This window comes from Ammospiza nelsoni, chromosome 7, assembly GCF_027579445.1.
Source record: "Ammospiza nelsoni isolate bAmmNel1 chromosome 7, bAmmNel1.pri, whole genome shotgun sequence".
NCBI classification, from domain to species: domain Eukaryota; kingdom Metazoa; phylum Chordata; class Aves; order Passeriformes; family Passerellidae; genus Ammospiza; species Ammospiza nelsoni.
The window spans coordinates 4,695,561-4,715,830 of record NC_080639.1 but is presented as its reverse complement, the minus strand read 5'-3'; the positions used below and the strand labels follow the sequence as shown (position 1 = coordinate 4,715,830).

At 42.4% G+C, this 20,270-nt stretch overlaps 1 long non-coding RNA gene across 1 annotated transcript; it reads left to right on the top strand.

The window, feature by feature from the left end:
- Window positions 1-698: 698 nt before the first annotated feature.
- On the top strand, window positions 699-12,008 carry LOC132075649 (uncharacterized). Its single transcript, XR_009418797.1, has 4 exons — window positions 699-904; window positions 1,279-1,373; window positions 8,842-8,985; window positions 9,274-12,008. It is a non-coding gene; the product is annotated as an uncharacterized LOC132075649 (long non-coding RNA).
- The last annotated feature ends 8,262 nt before the right edge of the window (window positions 12,009-20,270 follow it).

Genomic DNA, 20,270 nt, shown 5'->3' with positions numbered 1-20,270 from the left:
CTGTTTCCTTTTGCAAATAAAAGTTGTCAGTTCACAAATTACAATTTAATTTGCCCACGCCCTTCCTGTAAATAAGTGATAATTAAAATCAAATGGGTTGTAATATTAATACTGATGGTTCTAAAGGGTGTAATTAGAAATAAATGGATAAATAGGATGAAAAATAAAATGGATGAGGAGTGTGATTTGAAACAGAGAGCCCCTCCTGCTGCCTTCAGGATATGTTTGGGGTAAAGGAAAACTGGTTGGAAATATGTGGTCAAAGCAGAGTTTTGGTGGAAAATGTTGATCTTTCTCAAGCCCTCATGGCATGGCTTAGGTGGACAAACTCTTGTGCATGACAGGGGGCTGAGACAGCAGACCCACAAGGGAGGGCAGTGCAAGAGGCACTGAATCTTTGCCTCTGAAATACAAAATTTTAGCGTGTACTGAGCAAAATTTGAACCAAATTAAGCTTTGAATTTACTGGGCCATTTGAGTTGTTTGAAAAGGAAGGGAGAAATGAATTAACCTCAGCTCCTGTCAGTCTGCAGCCCGGCGTTCGTGCCCAGCTGTAGCAGAAAGCTGACGCTGGTTAGCTCATTAGCGAGCTCATTAGCAAGCTCATTACTGGGATGGGAACCGGACGGGATGAGGGGAGGCCGCCAGGTGGATTCCATGGTTAGCACCACCGAGCTCCTCCTGTTCACAGCCTTTAAGTGCAGGAGAAGCTCTGCGGCCGCTAGTTTGTAAAGGAGAGTCTTTTCTAGGTGCTGGCCTTGTTGGTGTACAATTCTTTGTAAATCCTCGTTTGGAAAAGCTATTCCTGGAATAGGCTATGGTGTCCCTTTCGCCTGGCTTTCAGTTGCTTCATCCAACTCCCATGAAGTTTCCTCCAGGCTCGAAAGTGTAAAAACTTCCTACAGTGAGTTTTTTCTGGGAAAACCTTGTGTTGCAGAATCTGCTGTGTCTGTGTGTGAACGGGGAATTTTAGATGCTGACTAATTTACTTTGTTCTGATTATGCACCACTTTCCTTAAAAACTCAAAAGTATTGCAGAGAGCTGAGCTGACTGTTTAAATCTCCTTTATGTCTAGGAGGATGTTTTAAATAGAGAATATTGAATCTCTTGCCTGTGTTTTCTACTGGTGCTAACCAGGGATGACTGGGATAAACCCTTGGACTCCTTTTGCCCTGCTTGCTTTGAGTACCTCTGAAGTGTGAGACTGGCTAAAAACCCCTGTGAAGATCAATTATGAAAGCGCTTTAATGGTGGTTTTTTCCTGTGCTCTCTTTTAGTGCCTTCCTGTGCATAAACTTGCATTTGATATCAGCAAGTCCTCAGCCACAGCTCTGTAACTGAGCAGAGAGAGCAGCCTCAAAGCTTTTAGCAGGTAATGCCTTTCATCAAGTTTTGGATAGTCCTTGTGGGATTTTTCACTGTAGTTCCATGAGTTCTGCAGGTAAGGCAGCTATTCTTGCTGCTGATGTGCAAAAGAGCAAAATAAGCTGTATAAATACAGATATTCAGAATCATCTCTCCATGTTCTTATGTGGAGAAGCTGAGCCCACTCATGGTACAGAAGGCTGAAGACAGCATGTCCTTGTGTGTGGGAAATGAGCAAATGGATGGTCAGTGATTGACCATGGAGATACCGATTCACTAGAAGCATTGCCCATGATGTTCTTGAGAAAGAGCTTTACAAATATTGGGGTTTTTTTCCTTGTCGTTTCCCTGGCCAGGGTAATGGAGTTGCTTTCTCACGGCACTTGAAAACTTGCTGTTATTAAACAAAAGAAAAATGAAGTTTATTTCTTTGTCATGAAAAAAATTTTTCAGTTTGTGGTCTTCATGACAATGAACTGAATTTCTCTGAAGAACAAGTGTTGAGTATAAATAGGAGTTTATCTATCCCAACTATCCCAATTCTAGTGGTTAAAAAAAAATTAAACTCAGTCCTTTGTTCTCGTAAGCAAATGGTGAAAGTCTTGTTTTCCTATATGGAGAAGTGTTAATATTTCAGCAGAAACCAGTGGAAGTGCTTTTGTAATGAGTCTAGACAGAGTGCTACTTCCCTTTTTGAGCAAAGCACAGAAGTCCAGGCTGGGACAAAGACTGGCTTGTTTGTGGAGGGTGGCACATAGAGCAGCTGGAGCAGTTAAGGGTTTGAGGAATCCTCTGTTTCTTCTGTCTTCCACTCACAGACTCACCTATCTTGTATGCTTTTGGTGCCTGGGGGACAGGCAGAGAGAAGTCCCAATGCAAACCACTCTTTCTTCTCATTCCTGTTGTTCACTGCCTGTTTGAGGAACTGTATCTGGTAAAATTAAATAGATGATGGGCAGTATTTGTAAATATTTTTTTTTAGAGATGAGCTGGGTAAATCTCATCTGGGTTATCTGTGAGCAAGGAGCTGTGCTGCAGTCTTGTCCAAGTTCATGACTGTTTGCTGGTGGTTGTGGTCATACAAACTGGCGGGAAATTTATCCCAGGACTGATGGATTTTGGGCAAGACATAAACGAAATCATCAATTCTAATACCTCCTATATATTGTGAAGTTCTAGGATCCCTCCTGGAGATTTATGGCCTCACCCTGGCTATTCCTGACTGCTACAGCTCTGGCAGGGCTGGTTGTTAAGGGCTCAACAGGAAGTGAAGTGTGAACCACTGTCATGTTGAGTTTCACCCATTTAAGCTGAAATGCCATATTGGTACTTTTATTCAAGCCCAGGCAATTCCAGATGCTTGTGCTGCACTCAGCTGCAGCCATCAGAGTCTTTGGGCTTCACCCATGGTGAAATGAATTCCTGGAGCTGCTGCCAGCTGGTGGGGTGGGTTATCAGTGTCAAGCTTTTGAAAGCAGTGTTCAGCTCACCTTGGGGTGTTCAGAGCCTTGGGGTGGTTACAAGCTTGATAGAATTCAGTATTATTCCTTTTTTTAACTAGCTGGGAGCCCAGTCTGTGTTGAGAGTCAGTTTGGAGTATTGGTGCAGGCAGTAGCTGGAACAAGAGAATTGGAGCTTGTGCTATTTCTGCAGTGATGGCAAACAAAAATCTCCCTGTGAGGAGATCATTGGGAGATTGAGCCATGGTCATCCACACATTATCCCTGCTCCCTGCAGCTGCCTCTGGCTTCACACCCAGACAGAAGATTTCTCATTTTCCAAGCTGTGGCTGAAATGCATTGTCCTTGCACCACACCCATGGCAGAGGCAGAAAGGCTGCAGAGTGTGACCCAATACTCCTCATTTTCCTTCCACTATTTGAATCCTCCCAATCTTAATTTTACTGCTCCTCTATCTGTTCATTTCTTCTTTCTTGGCCATCCCTTTTTTTTTTTTTTTTTTTTTGCTTTGACTTTTTTTCTGGCTTATTTGCTGATTCTACAGCTGAAATATCAAGGCTACTTTTGAAGAAGCACAATTTCCACTCGTTGGAAAGTTATCAGTGCAGTTAATTCCTTTGCATACATCTGAGATCTACCTCTTTGAAGCATTTAATGATAATTACATGAGTAGGAAAACAGTATCTGCCATCAGTTCTTTTAACAAATATTTTAAGATTCTAGTCCTAAGTTACAAAAAGGCAACCATTTATTAAATGTTATGTATCTCTCTCAAAAGCCTGGATAGAAATATGATTTATGGATACACAGAGCATTCTTCTTACCTGGCTGAAGCCTGCAGGGCAGCAAATTGGTGTCTTCAATAGAGATGTTGCCTGGGTACTTGCCACCCTGAGGCATGGCTGGGAGAAACTGAGATGAGAAGCTTTATAAATGATGTATTTATAAACTGTGAGTTATTTTTTCTGCTCGGTTTATTGATCAAAAATCACTGAGGTGGGGAAACCATGCAAAAACGGAGCTGAAGCACTAAGTGGGAAGCTGGGGTCAGTGTGAGGAATATAAAGCTTGTGCTGCTGAACATTTATTGACACACAAACAATGGTCCCTCAGCAATGGAGAGGTGCTGTCTGCAACCTCCTGACTCCCCTTCCCAGAGCCCACTGCCCCACAGAGCCTCGTGCTGACAGCTCTGGAGAGCACATGTGGTAGGAAGCCTTCTGACAGAAAGCTTCCACACAAAACACATTTATTTTAACAAATCCAAAACTTTGATGGTAAAATGCTGGCATTAGTGTTGCTTTCTCATGTAAGCAAACAAAGATGAAGGATTTCCTTTCATAATAATGCTTTCACTGGGAATATGTTGAGTTACTGTATTATCAAGCTTCAAAACACCATTGTTTGAACAAACCTCCTCAATTTTATTGAAATAGAATGATTTTTTTTTTTGGTTTTTTACTCCAGCAGATATTTTCCTGAGATGGTAATTGAATTGTTGAAACAGAAAACTTCTCTAATTTGGAATGAGAACTAACTTGGAGGTTTCCAGTAAAATTGAAATCTCCAGTTGGGAGTTTTGACCATGCTCAACACACGGAAGGGAACTTTGAATGGCAGGGCAGGGGAAATGCCAAAGCCTGTGTTAAACATGTGCTTCCAAGAATGTGATTGCCAGGAATTAATTCCTGTGTGCCAATTCCAAGTGTCAATGCTAGGGTCAGGAATCAGCCGAGCTCCTGTGTGTCTGAAGCTGGGGGGGGGTGAATTTAAACGTTGAGTGATGACTGTGAAGAAAACATCAATAGAAGGAATTGATTTAAGTTGCTGCTCCAGTGGGTTATGGAGGGAGGAGGTCCCACGGGGGCTTTTTTAGCCAAGTCTGCCTGTGAGGGAAGCCACAAAGGTGAGCAGAAAGGGAAGGCACTTGAAGAGAAACCTCCAGGCTGAGCAGCTGTTGCTATCCATGATTGCTGAGCACAGCTCCCTCTCCTCGTGTGCCATTTGTGTCCCAGGAGCTGTGCTCTCCAAGCTGTTGGGAATGCCCCAGGGGAAGCTGTGAGTGCTCCCTTCTCCAGCTGTAGGATGGGCTGGAGGCTGTTGCCTCATCCCACAGCAGCTGACCGTGACTCTGCTCCAGAGCATAGTGAGTGGGGACAGCAAAAGAGAAACATATCAGCTGTGCTGACTAAAAATCAGCCTGCTGACACATCACAGGAGCATGGCAGGAGAGGTGAGAGCCTGGCCTTGCAAACCAGCCTCCTGCTGCCCTCAAAATACTGCAGTCAGCAATGAGGAGTTAATTCCCTGACTTAAAATATTATGTACTGTGTGTCTGTCTCCTTGGCCAGCTCTGGTCTCTGCTTCTCTTCACTGCAAGGTTTCTTCCTCTTTGGGCAAGTTAATGTGAGAGCTCTGTGATGCACAGGGAATGGCACATGCTGAGAGGAGTGAAATTTACTTTACATTTTTCACTTAAAGCTTTCTTGATGATGTTGGGCTTTGCAGATTTAATGGGGGGGAATACTGATACATCTTACTGATGTTAGTCACAATGTGGGAGGAATCCTGTACCTCTGGGTCATTATGAATAAACCAGGAGCTTTATCCTTTCTTCCTTGTCCTTGGCTTCTCCAAAGGAACTTGAAGTAGATAAGAAATCTTCTGAGGCAGAGGGAGCAAAGATAATTTGTCCTAGATCACAAGGTATTGATGGACCAGGAACAGACTTGAGAAATCTTGCTTTATAAGTCAGTGTCCATCCAATCAGCCATAAAACTTTGGGTTTGGGCTGAGAAAATAAGATTGGGTTTCATTCCTAGTGAAACTTGCCTAGAAACAGCATTTCCTACCTCATTTTGCCCTGGCTCTGGGTGCTGTGAGGAGGGTGGAGTAGGTGCTGATGCCTGTCCTGCAATGTTTCCCCACATCCAGACTAATGGCACTTGGCTGGCTCTGGGTGTTTAGGTCACCAAAACAAGCCAGTCCCTCTGGGACCAGGGCTGTTGGGACTACTCCTGCAAGATTAGAGGTAAATGTCTGAGTGCACTGAATGTCAGTAAATGGCAAAGTTTGGTAGTGCTTGGATCATGCCAGGATCTTAAAAACATGTGAAATCCTTGACTGCCAGCTCCTGATAAAAGAGCAAAGCTGTCCTGCAAATTCCCTGCAAATAAAACTGTGTTTCAGCACTTCCACCCTATAATTTGGTGCCTTTTTTTAAACTGCTCAAAGTTGATGACTTTGTAACAGACAGCTTCAGTAGACAAATATTATTTTAAAGTGGTGTAATGGTGGTTTGTTATGGTAATGTTCAGACAGCTCATACTGGTCCACTGGCTAAAACAGTGGAAAGTCACTTCCTAATTTTTCAATCTTTGAAGAATTCGGGGTTGTGTTTTCAAGCATGTGTACTGAGATCATACAATAACTGAAAAACAATTGAACAAAAAACAATTGCACTAATTATTGTGGCTGGACCTTTTCAGAAAATTTGAAGTTGTATCTTGCTTTTAGGAGAACTAATGCTCGTCCCAGTTTTCACAGCCTCTACAAACAATTGCCATAATGTTCTGGAAGCAAATATTTCTTGCATGAAGGTGTTTTTTCTCCTATTCTCTCTTGGAAAAGCTTTGAAAAGGAACTTTCTCACACTCTACAAGCCAAAAGTAATCTTGCTTATTCCAAATGCACAAATGGAGAAAACATTCTTGTGATGTCCAAATGTTTTGGTTCATATTCTGCTCTGGACATGACTAATATTCGAGGTGAAGAAGTTATCTGAGGACTGCTACAAGAGTGAGGCTCCTTGTCCCTGTAGTAATTGTACTAAAGTGTCTTCTCTTAACCATTTTTGGGGGAAAAAATATCTCTGGCTATTGTAGCTGTAAGTGCATCCTCCCCCTTCACTTTAGAGCAGGTAACTCTGGACTTGGACATGAATTGAGCCACAAGACCTGGTGCAAGCCTGGCAGTGGAATTGAGTGGTAGGCACAATCCCAGGCAGCAATGTGCAGAAGGGCTTAAGCAGCACTAAGAAATGTTCAATGGTATGAAGGCAAAAATCTTCACTGGCATTCCAGGAGGATGTCAGGGAAGAAAAATAAGGCACATCATGCATAGGTTTGTTTTAATACAAAATAAAGAGGGGGTTGGATGGTTTTGTTGTTCTAAAACTGATGTATTTTGCACCAGACTTTAGAAGCAGCTGCTCATGTATAGTATTGGTGTGAGTTTGTCACAAACCCCTCAGGATTAAAATCAGTGTAAGTCTGATGCTGACTTTTGAAGCTTTGTTTTCACTTTGGAGTTTTTAATGGCTTTTAAGTTGTTGTTTGCAACTAGCTTGAGTCTGAATTTTCCTGTGTACCTTGCAACCAAGATATGTCACTCAGGAAACGCAACATAAAGCCAGAGAACTGAATTTATTTTTGTTGTGACGACACTGCTTGGAATAAGGTTCCTCACTGCATGATACTGGGGATTTGTCCAATAGCCATTAGAATGGAACTTCTGAGGTTGGATCTGAAATTCAGCCTTGAAAACACACAAAAATGTCTGATCAGAGCAGGGGGAGAGACTTCCTATTAGGGTGGAGTGTTTACTTAGCTCTGTGATGTGTTTTTACAGTGTTCTTTGTTTCTTCAAAGCCCTCTATGCAATAATTTAAGAAACCAGAAGGTTGTCAGCCTTGTTAAAAGCAAGTCCTGGAAGTGTTTTTCATACCACCTCTGAGTAATCCTGCCAGTTCTCTCTCCAATATCTCCTATATGTGTGCACAGTTGATTTTTGAGTTCCATGTTTCATGCTAAAAACCTGCTCCTGCACGTACTTGAGCTTGTGTTTCGTAATGAAAAGGTTTAGTCAGCAGCAGTAGGGTCATATTGGTGCTCTCTCTGTGTGTCCAAACAAAATACTTTCTGCCCAGGACTTTTTCTTAAACTGCTTTTGGCTTTGCTATGTGAGAACCTCAGACTATAGCTAATTTAAGGATGAATTCAGTTATATTCCCATTGAAATAAATGTCTGTTCAGTCCTAATGCAGGCAAAGCTTTTGTCATCATAGTTGTACTTACAGCTGTGCCTTGCCTGCTCCAGTGCATAAAAAGGTGATAAAGCCATCAAAGGAGTGTTCTTGGGGCAAAAAGAAGGGGGAGATGTTGAAATCCAAAATGCAAGGAATTCTCAGAACTTTGGGCCTGTAAACCAAAGCTTAAAATTAAACACAGGATTTAGAATGTTTATGAACTAAACATTCTCAACTTATCTGTTCTAAAATTTAGAACATGAAAGGCTTTATTTAAATGCATCTGAGGTGTTGCCTCTACCTCCCCCCTTTTCTGAGTGCTGGAAGCCCCAGCCCTCATGAAACAGCCTTGTATCATTTTCCATTGTATCAAGTGCTGATGCCTTCATAGGGCATCCAAGATTTCCATCCCTGTGACTGAGTTCACAGGGGTCTTAGCATGAGGGAAGAGATGAGGATCTGACTCCATGTTTCAGAAGGCTTGATTATTTTATTATATATATTACATTAAAACTATACTAAAAGAATAGAAGCAAAGGTTTCATCAGAAAGCTAGCTAAAAATAGGATTATAACAAAGGTTTGTGGCTCGGCTCTCTCTGACCCAGCTGGGCTGTGATTGGCCATTAATTAGAAACATCCAGGATGGGCCAATCACACATCCACCTGTTGCATTCCACAGCAGCAGATAATCAATGTTTACATTTTGTTCCTGAGGCCTCCCAGCTTCTCAAGAGGACAAGTCCTCAAGGAAGAATTTTTCATAAAAGATGTCTGCGACACATCCCATTCCTTCTATTCTCTAGGTCACAAATGAACCCCAAAGAGATTATGGCTGAGTCCTGCAGACCCTGTGCTCATGCTGTTACCTCTTTGCCTCCCTGTCCTGAACTCCTCCTTGATGGGATTGTTTCCAGGGTGCATTAGAGGGAATGAGGTGGATCTGGTTTCCAAAAGGACTAAAAGCAGTGCTCTGTGTGTGTACCACAGGCAGCAGAACATCAGGGATCAGGCTGTTGTTTTATCTAAGCCAGAGATGCAGTCAGCTTGTTGAGCAAAAACCCTCCAGGAAATGTGAACTTCAACGTTCTGGATCAGCTGATCCTGTCTGTGACGTCCCCTTGATCTTCACAGGTACCACTGATGGTTGTGGGCTTGCCCAAACACACTGTGAGGCTGCTTTAGGTCAGAGGGGCTGGTGACACTTTGTTCCAAGTCCCCTGGATGTGGCAGGATGCAGTGGGTGTGGTTATTTCCCAAACTTGGAGGCACACCAGTCCTCCAGAGCCTGCCACTTCCAATAAGGATGTACAGCTCAAATCTACACACAGTTTAATTGTGGGCTGGAGTCAAAATGAAAATCCAGAATGGTCTGGTTTCAAGATGATCATCTTCTTTGCCTTTTTGTTCTCCTAACTGCAGGGGGGCTTGGCAAGAGCCTGTGGGCAATGTTCAGGCCCAAGTCCTGGTGGTGCTGCAAGGTTCACCTCAAGCAGCTATTTCCACTCTGAAATTGGACAAGAGACAGTGAGTTTGCTAAAAGGAAACACATTTCTGTGACAATCTATCTCCTCCAAGACTGATAGTGTGGCTCAGTGTGCAGAACTGTTCAGACAAAGCTGCCGCAGGCTGTGGGAGGAAGTTATTGTTCCACAAATCCTGCAAAAAAGGTGTTTTGTTGATAAGATGCTGCCCAGGAGCAGGGACAGTACAGGTGCACCTGCTGGTCTCTTCTGGGCCCTACAAAGAGCTCCTGCAGGTATTAAATGCTGCAGAACCTGCTTAATGCTGGGTGTACACAACTTGCTTGCAGCCTTAAGTGTTGCTCAGTCAAGGTTTTTAAGAGCTGTCCAAGTCCTGGCGATGCTGCAAGGTTCCCAGAGCCTGCTGAAGTTTGTACAGCAAAAAGGGCAGAAATAACCCCATCCCTGCTGTCAGCTAAATCATATGGCTGGTCCTGTAAGGCCATACTGACCCCTCAAGCCACTGCAGCAAATTCCACCTGCTTTTCCCACCTTCCTTCAAGATGATAATCTTCTTCGCCTTTTTGTTCTCCTAGCTGCAGGGGGCTTGGCTCGTACCTGTGGGCAATGTTCAGCCTGAGATTAGCACGGTGATGGAGGCAAGAAAACCTGGGAGAGGCTTAAGCAGTGCCCAGCTCTTTTTCTGACCCTTGATTTCCCTCACCTGATAAGAGCCTCCTCCAAACAGCAGCTGGTTATACAGTAATGGAGATTAAGAAAAAGGGATTTGCTGGAAATCTCCATGCTCTGGGAAGTCTCTTGTTAAAACCCTGTTTTGCACTTTGCTATTGTGGTTTACTTGAGTTATTCAAACCTCAAGGAAGGAGAAGGTGTGCTGCCAGCTGTGGGTCATTAATTTCCAGCCCATGCTGGAAGGTGCAAAGGTGTGCATGTTTTCCTTGGTGGATTACTGCCAACGAATATTTGTTTGGAATATGTTGGTGAAAAGCAGAGCCCAGGACTGCCTTGGAGCTTCTCATCACACCACTCTGTGGTGAGGTGTTGGGAGACTTTAGGGCTGTGTGAGACCTGCCTAACAGGCCATGGCAGTCATTCCCAGCATGATAACAGGTTCAGAGGGTTATTTTTTTCTGTCACCTGCATGCTAATACTTTAGTAAAACTTACCTCCTGTAGCTACTCAGAAATTCTGCAGCCCCCGGGTTGGGAAATGTTTGAGCATGTTCCCCTCCCAGCTTTGCTGTGCAGTATCTCATCCCATACAGGTGATGCTAATAGCACTCAAATCAGTGGCACTCTCCTCTGGGGTTTGCTAAATTAAGATAAACCACATCTGAGATACAGAGGCAAAGTTTTGACTTGTGAACATATTGCTGAATAGCTTGTGTTGTGCTTTTTGCCTGGGGAAATGATGTAAAGTCTAGTCCTGGTGAAGTTTTAATTTAGGCTGTTGTGTTCTGCCTTCCTTGAACCTGATGGCTTTATTTCTTCTGTGGTGTAGAGCTTGTGAACAGCTTTGTCTTGCTGCAGAGATGTCTGCATTTCAGTGGGATGTAAGAAATCTTTCAGGCCCACTCACTTCTGCAAATACATAAACTGGTGACTAATTTTAAATAAATGAATAATCTCACTGAGTTGGAAATAGACTGAATAAAAGTCCTCAGGGTTTTCCTAGGATTTGAATGGGTTCCACATGTAAAGCTTTCTGGGGAGAATGTCTTTAAAATACAATTCTAAATGTTTGTTTGTAGTTACACAAATCTGAGTTCTTTCAAAGTTAGAGGAATATCTTCAATTATAACCTAAACAGTGTAAGTGATTTGTTGTAGGTATTTTCAGATATCCTATTTTCTATGTCAATTTTTATGCTCTTACAGTTATGGTTTCTTATGGTTAAAAGGCTGTTTTTCCCCTTGTTGCTAAGAGAAAAACACACAAACAGAAAAGCAAACTAAATACAGTCAGTTTAACTATTCATGAGAAAATCTTTTATTTGGTCTACATTTAATGTCTCTTTCCCCTAATTTTTTCCATTTGCAATACACACATTTCACAAAGCACTAATAAGACTTTTTGAACAGGAGCATAATTAAGAGCGTGCACTTTAAGACAATGACAAATTGAGTTTGTAGAATTTAGTTTGTGCCTCAGAAAATGGCATGGCTGTGGAGTTGTGCAGCTTTAAATCAACTCTCTATGTTCAGAACCAGGTTTTATTATTTGATCTTGGATGCTATTTTACCTATGACAGTGTGGAATTTATGCATATCCCCCAATGCTGGTCTGATCAATGTCATTATAAATAAACACAAGTAAAAGGGGTTTTTTTTACTATGCATTTCAGGCTTAAAATAAGACACCCACCCCACTGAGTTCATTTCTCTTCAAGCTGTGGTTTTTCAACTAGACAGTGGGAAAGGCTTGGGGGGAATGTTGTGGTATCCATGGTTTTATCTGGAGTTTGTGGGATTTAGTGTTTGATTTTGGAAGTCAACACTGAGGGTTTTTCATGTGGAAATACCTGGTGCTTTGAAATTCCTATAATGTTAAAAACAAAAGCCTTAAAAACATGAAACCCAGAAAACTTGGTCTGAAAGGGCATCTTCAAGAAAATGCTGTAAAATCATTGTCAAAATTATGTAAAACACCAGTAAATTCTTCCCCCAAACATGCTGTGATGGACACTATGGATTTATGACAATATTCATTCCAAATCAGGAATCTGGGTTCACCTGGTTTTTCTTCAGATCAGGTAGGATGCAGTTTTGTAACTAAAATGAAGCATTTGAAGAACTTTTTTTTTTTTTTTCAGAAAATGATTGATTTTCTGCCAGAAAAAAACACTTTGAAAAAGTAGAAATCAAAATAACTGTCCTGGCTTGCTGCACTATGGCACAGCAACCATAACCATGCAGGTCTCAGCCATTCTTGTTACTTCTGTGTGTGTCAAATGCCCATAATTTTCTACTTTTATCCAATGATTTAAATAGAAAAGGGTGTATCTATTTGTATGATTTAGAAGATAATCTGATTTCTTGAATAATTTACACTTTGCTCAGATTTATTTTCTAGCCCCTGGGTGATCAATGTGGAGGTTCTTTTTCTTTTCTGAGGAATAAACTATATTTTTGGAGGAAAGGCTCCCCAGCCCAAAACTTCACCACAAACATCTATATTTTGATGAAAAGCTTATCCCAAACCACCTCAGTTAAGGGTCTACTTCAGAAGCTTATAACAAGATCAATATCAGAATTGGCAATCCTGCAGATGAGCCCAGTGTGTTGGGCACAGCAAAGTAGAGCAGGGATCTGAACTAAGATTTCAAATATCCCCGAATGCCTTATCCACTGAACCAAAGCAAACAAAAATGCTTATTATTGTCTTTTTGGTAAAACAGTCCTTCAATCCTGGCTGCTGCTCTCTGCCAAGACTTCTCATCTGGGCTTAGTCATCACTTATGACTGTAAGACTAACAAACATTTATCTAAACACTTATGTAAAGCCTTGTACTATTGCTTTGGTATGAATAAAAGTACATAAATTCTGCCTGTCTTTGTCAGAAAAAAAGCATGATCCTCACAAAGAGCTAGAGACATCTTAAGTGCAATTTGGGGTTTTTCCTGTTTTCCTGTGCAGCTGTGAGAAGGTTGCTGGTGGAAGGCAAACCCCACACCCCTGGCAGCCTCTCCTAGAGCTGCCTGTTCAATCCCAGCCAGCTCCTGCCACCCTGCTGCTTCCAGGGCTCCACCTTCACCTGGGCACCTCTCCTGAGGTCCCTTCTGTGGTGTCTCACAAGCCTTCAAGTGCCTTTCTCTGAGACCTTGTGCTGTTTCTCATCTTTATTTCATAGATCGGGCTGTTCCTGCCATGGCTTGTCATTCAATAGCATTCCAGCTGTTACAGGCTTTTCTCCCGCTCCAAACACTTGCACAATAATCTGTGTATTCCATAAGAAGTCCAAAGACACAGTGGGTCCAGTCTTCCTACTGTTGTTGTGTAAGGAGCAAAATAGAAAAATATCAAGAGTGATGTTGTCCTGCTTTTTAGACCATGTTCCTGAGGGTTTTGATTTCTGTCCAGCTATGGTCAAATAATCCCTTGTTCTTGCAGATGAGCAGTGAATTTCCAGTAGGGATGATCTTAGAGACTGGTAAATCCACACATAGTTTCATCTGTTCCACACATTTCTCCTTGCTTTCTGCCTGCCAGTGTTTCTCTTGAACACTTGGATTTTCTGCAGAAAGCCATCCTTGTCCAATTCCTAAGCTTGTTGTTTTTCTCCCCCAATCTCCAAGTGTTTCTCTTTAGATGTCATACTCTGTCTCTTTTAGCAGGTGCTTAAATCCCAAAAGCAAGCTCTGTTCTAAAACTCTGTATAATTATCAAATAATCAAACTGCTGATACCTGATCACTTTTTAAATGCGAGTTTTGAATATTACTCAACATATGTGGAGCAGCTTGGCTGTGAACTGTAACCTCCAGCTCAAAGGATACCTGGGAGTTCCCCACTAGGGAGAGCTTTTGTAAATGCTCCAAGCTGAGGAAAAGCTGCAGTTGAAGCTGGAGATGAGATTTTTAGATTTCCAGGCTAATCAGACATGGAGATGCTTCTGTACATACCTGGGGACAGGTGAAATGTTTAATGCTGACTGCTCATCTGCCTTTATTATTTGTTGAATGCTCTTAAAAACACTTGGCTTCTCTTAAATCTCAAAGTCAGTTCCATCCTGGGGTCATGTCCAAAGCAGCATCCACCTAACTAATAACTAAACAATCAAACTTCCAGAGGGATGGCTTGGTGGCTCTACACTGCTGGATTCTCTCCCTGTGCTCCTGAGCTGGTTCTGAGTCCTCTTCTGCTCTACACTTCTTGTATTAATATTTGTGGTGTTTATCTGTATTTAACCAATATATTTCAGGCAAGACTCCTTTTTCTGTAGCACTCATGGTAGAAAAATTATGCCGTATTTGGAGCATGTAGTCTTTATTTACAGCAGTTCTGTACCAATAAATCCCTGTGTGATGCTTAGCTCTGAATTAAGGAGGAAATTAGCATTACTTTTCAGAGTGGCTGCTGAGCTGTGCTTCATGCAGAGAAAGCTGTGGCAGGGTGGGCTGAGCAGCCCTGGGGTATGGAAAAGGGGCAGTGCTGGGTTGTACCCTCCCACACCATGCTGGCACTGGCAGCTTCATCTTTGACAGCAAATTGTTCCAGGTGTTGATAAAACAGACTGAGGAAGGATGGCAGAGACTTTGCCCCAGTCTGGCATCTCAAAATGCACTGACAGCCATGACTTTCTTTGGGTTAAGCTGTTCCTAAATGCTTGGATTTGCAGGGATACCATGCAGCTGTTGCCTACCCCCTTGTCTTGCAGAGCAGCATGTGTCTCCTCACAATGTCCTTTTTCAGTAAGATATCAACAGTTTGAGTGCAGGAAAAGAGATGTTCCAGATTCCCCCATTTCTGAGAACTGTTGTGATACACACTTGCATCACATGGATACATTCAAAGTCTATAGGGTATTGTCTGAATCTGGGAGGGTGAGAGATCACACATGACACAGGATGATCTCATCTGGCTGTTAGGAACATGTTTCTTTCTACCCATCTGCTTGCAAAGCCCTTGGGTTAAGAATTATCAAAAAACCCCCCAAAAACCCAACTGCAGAGTGCCCAAGATGTGAATTGGCATCATATATGTCAAAGCAATCAACAGGAAAAAAATGAATAAAATACAGAACTAGAGTCTCTAAAACCAGAGCATTTTTTTGGGAGAAGTTTCCAGAGTGGCATCACCTCTCAATATTTTTGATTTCAGTTATGGTAAGATGTGGCTGAGAGGTTGGAGTTCAGCTTGACTGTTCTTAGTATTGTCAGATGTCTCAGACTGCAGTACCAGCCTAAAGATGAGCTTGGGATTTCAGCTCTCTTTATTTTCCAGCTTTTGAGCTGAATTCTACTCTTTCAGAAAAAGCAGACAAACAGCTAAAACCTCCAGACTTTGATTGCTAGGTAAGATGGATTTGGAATAAAACTTACTTGGGAGATCTTGATATCTCCAGTTCAAATGTCAGAATAAAGGACCTGAGCAGGGTGAAACTTCCTGACATCTCTCTAGAGCAGGTGTACTTCATGTAGCAACAAAACAAACCAACAAAATTCTAAAAAAGCCCAGTTATCCAAGAGAACACTAGGAGAATAAATTTATTTAGTGCTCAGTTCTATCTGTATTTTAGATAGAAGGCAGCTTCTCATGGCTAAAAACTGCTGTTACAGGGGAAAGTGATTTTTCTCATGCGGTAGAACATGCAGGCAGTATTTTGAAACTGAAAAAACTACATAATAGTGCCATCACACAGCTTAACTCAGAACTGAGGAATTTAATCTCACCTTGCTTAGCCTATGTCCAAATATGAGTGCTCCCAATTTCAAATGGCAAAGATGCTATTGCATGGTATTGGATGTACTGTGGGGTCTGAGGTGTCCTTGAGAAATCCAGACAGAGGTGGAACAAAGCTAGCTTTGGGGAGCCAGGCTTAGCTGAATTCATTCACTTCTTTTGGCTTCTCTTGCTGGAATTTCACTGCTTGCTAGAAGAGGCAAGTTGTTTTCCACAACTGGGATGAGAACAAATGTACTTAGCGGTAAAAATCTTAGCACTTAATAATATTTGGTTCTTTTAATACCTCTTTCTTCTACCTTAGGGACAAATAAAACTTTTTTTATCTCATAATTCCAGCAGAACAGATTGCCCCACTTTTCCTTCCCAAATATTTCTTGATAGAAAAATAAGAACTAAAGGTTAATTTTCCTGAGAGAGTGTGTGAACTGCTTAGGTAGCTCATATTTGACAGATTAATCAAATCTCTAATTCTAATTACCTCCAAGGTTTATAATGAAGCCTCACATAACTCTTGAGAAATGTAAGGACTGACAAGTGGATATTTTTCTGTGCCCAGCTGCTTTGCTGCCTCACAGGAGCTGTTGGATAAAGTCAGGGACAGTGCAAATGTCTCAGCAGGAACTGATTGAGCTGTCACAAATGCTCATTAAATCAGAAGGTGGAGAATAATGCACAATGAATAACAGGTGCTTGAAACTAATCATGTACCATCATCACTTTATATATAAACTTGATAACCACTGTGAGACTCCGGTGATTAATTTCTATGGCAGCAATTCTGTGCCCAGAAGGCAGGAAAGGGAAATCTGTCCCACCAAGTACAGAGGGTGAAGGAAGTGTTGCTTGGAACTACAGAAAGGCAAATGTCCCCTCTGTTGCAGTGCTAAGGTACCACATAGCTAATGAAACCTCTATTTTTTTTTTTTTTTTTTGAGATGTCAGCTTTTTTTTGAGACATCACTTCGTGGTATCTTGAAGGGGAGTTTTTAGAGCTGTAATACTCTAACTGGAACTGAATTCAGGCACTGAAAAAACAAAACCAAACCCCAATCAGTACCAAAAATGTTGTTATTGTAAAAGCTTTGAAAGGCATCAAAGGACTCAGAACTTAGGTTGAAATGAGCTCAAATCTTTTGGCTGGATATTCTCAGGCTCCATCTCTTCCATGTGACGACATTCTGTTTCCAGTTGCATCTGTGTCTGGAGCCCTTTGCTTTGAAAGATCACCCTCACTTGAAGGATGAGGTGTCATAATCCATGGGTCTTCCAGCAAAACCTGGAGGCTGCAGCCCTGCAGATGGCTGCAGCCAGAAGCCATTGTGCAGCCTGCAATCTGAGATACCTCAGGACACCTCAGGTCTTGGATACACTCAGACCTGTTCAATGTCTCTCAAAGTGCAGGGATGATGCTCTTTAATGGGAGCAATGCACAGTTTGAGCACATCTGGTGCATTGCTCTGCAGGAGAGAGTATTCTGGATCTTGGTGATATAGCAAACATAAAAATTAACACTTCAGTATATATTTTGGCCATTTCAAACCTGCTAAAGCATCCTAATTCTTGTTGCTACTGGCCTGCCTTAGCATGTACCAGTGGCAGGGAATTAGCTTCCTTTAATGAGGATGTTGTCAGAGTGATGGAGGATTTGTGGACACTGGTTTGGGAAGACAAACTTGTCTATCCACTGGTTTGTGGACAGAGAAGGCATAGGGTGCTGGAGTATTTTCTGTTTTCATCCTTCATTTTCATGAGGTAAGGGACAAGTTGGTTTCTCCTAGATGCTGTGAGCATTTACTCCAGGACTTGGCAGGTATGTGAAGAGTTTCCAGGTCTTGGGGAAATTTTACCTGGGTTGAATATTACACACTTTCTCCTTGAGGTGAATTGTGATATAATACAGAAGTGTAAATCAGCCACAAAGTTGTGGTGCCACTCATTTGAGGCATGAGCCAACTCTTGCAAACACTTATAGTGGTGGCAGGAATGTCCTGCTTCCCCTCCTGTGAATGACACCACCTTGTCTGGAAGGGGGGGAGAAGATGAATTGAAGTCCCTCTTTTTGATAGTATCACAAAGATTAGCAGGACTGATGTAGTTATTTATTGCCTATTTGACTGAAGGATTGTGGCATTCTAATTGGCAGCACTCATTTTATTTGTTTATTGCAGTTATGCTGCTTAGGGTATATTAAGGACTTTCTACTTGCTTTTAAAAGCCTTTTTTATACGTCTGGTGTTTGTTGAGTGAAACAATGGTCAATTTGGTCTCCTAAAAAGGAATATTGGCTTTGAGAAAAACAATTTATTGTTTTCCCCTTAACAGCACCTCCCTTTCATTTCTGTTTGTTTCTCTTTCATGGTTCCTCTGAAGTTCAGAGGCTCTGTAGTGTCAATGGATGGTCATTTGGGAAACTCTTAATATAGTGGGAGGTAGGAGTTGAATGTTTCTGTCTCTGATTAAATAAATTTCTCTAATTTCTTCTTAATGAGAATATCTCTTGTTTGTTTCTTTGTTCCCATCTGGGAGAGATTTTTGAGCAGTGACGCTCTAAGAATGTATGGCTGAATTATCTGCTGCTGCTCTGATTTCAGTGGAGTTGGGCCAGCAGAGGCTTTGGCCCAGTGTTTGTCCACATTTCCCAGAAATGCTCTTCTGAGCAGATTTGCTGTTTCCCAGGGAAACCCTAACTCCATTTTGTGTGTTCATTCAGGGCAGTTTGTAAATGCAAGAAGCACATGGCAAAGTGTAACATGGGAGTGAAAGTTTTGTGTTGTGCAGCACATGAAACAGTCAGTGGTGACCTTCTAGCCTCAGATAATCTGGTGTAAGGATCTGTTGGTCTTGTTTGCCACCTGGACATCTCTTTTCCCCCTGCTACTCTTGAGTGCATACAGCTTCTTACCTATCCCAGGACCAAATCAAGTAGTTGGTTTCCCACTTAGATTTAGTTTAGATTTAAACCTGGCTTGTGGGCAGGTGCTCACTGTGCAGTAGCTGACTTCAGCTCAGCTATGAGAGACTGGTGCATATATTATAAATATCCCATCATGGAATGAGTGGGCTGAAATATGATGCCCACTGCCTTGTAGGGTTTTTTCTTACCGGTCTAAGTGATTTCAGGATGCTTCTTGGTAAAATAACAATCTGTTATGGACAGTTTGGAGGGATCTTTGTCCACATCTGCCTTAAAAGGTCACCTGGGAGGGGCTTGCATGATTATTTGTTGGACACTTACAGAGCAAAGGAGTCTTGCCATGCTTTAACTGCCAATGCTGGGAAATCTGTTGGATATAAACATTTGTGATCCTTCATAGTGAAGTTGTGTAACTCACCAGGCACTCTGTCAAGTGAGATGAGCCAAACTGGGATGCCAGGCCCATCCTACTGCATTTTCCTTGGATCGGTATTTTTCATTAGTCCCCTGTGAAACTTGTGTGCCTTGACTAGTGATGCCTTGTGAAGGCTGACCTAGAACAGAGATTGGACAGAGCGAAAAAATAAATTAGGGATTTATTAAGAGGCCTCAATAAATCTACCTTGGGCAGCACAACCCAAAATGGTCACAAAATGGACAACTGGTCACAGGGTCTCACACTTTTATAAGTTCTGGTTCATTTGATATTGGAGTTAATTCTCCAATTACAGCTCCAGCACATGAAGTCCCATCCTTCTTGTTTCTCTCTTCAGTCCATGTTGTTTGTGCTCTTGGGCTTGAGATCTGGATCAGTTGTCCTTGGTCTCCAGCTAGAGAAGGAATTGTTTTGTCTCCCTGCTATGTGAAGAGAGCTTACTATGACCTGATATGAAGCCTAGACTTACACACTAAAGCAGAATAGAATCTGAAAAACATAAAAGTTAAAACCTGAGGCATCACCAGGACGAGGTGCTTGTCACGGAATGAGGTGATCTGCTTGGGCTGAGCCACACAGAAAGTGCCTCTGTCCTTGGAGTGCCAGAGGCAGCTGCAAGGGTTAGACCTCCAAAATGGATGGGTCACAAGCAGCATGCTGAGCTCCAGAGCATACACATTTCTACAGGTATCTGACCTCCTTGGAGCCCCTGTTTTATACAGGTGGTTACAATGCAGGAGTCTGGTCTCCGATCCTAACACACAACTCAAAATTTAGCTGTCATGATTGACCAAAAATATGTATGTGGAGAATTCCTTGCGTTACTGCAGCCTCCAGAGCTTGCTGCAAGTGCCCGGCTGGTTGTGTGCCTTCCTGAGAGCAGAGTGAGTTGCTGGCTGGTTGAAGTGCCCCTTTTGGCACAATTGGCAGGGAGTCTGCCTGCTCATGGGTGTGGAGCAGTTGTGGCGTGTCTCCCTGCTTTCAGGAGAGGCACAGCATGGCCTTGTGTCCCTGTACAAGAGGCCCCAGCCTTACTGACTATGAGTCACTTCAGAGTAACACTGTTCCAGGCTGTGTGAGCAATTGTGACAAAGGTCCTGGTAGGAACAGCTTTCAGAGTGTTACTCCAACTGGATCCATCCTTTCCTGCCATTTCCCAGCATCTGATGTTGCAGGCAGACT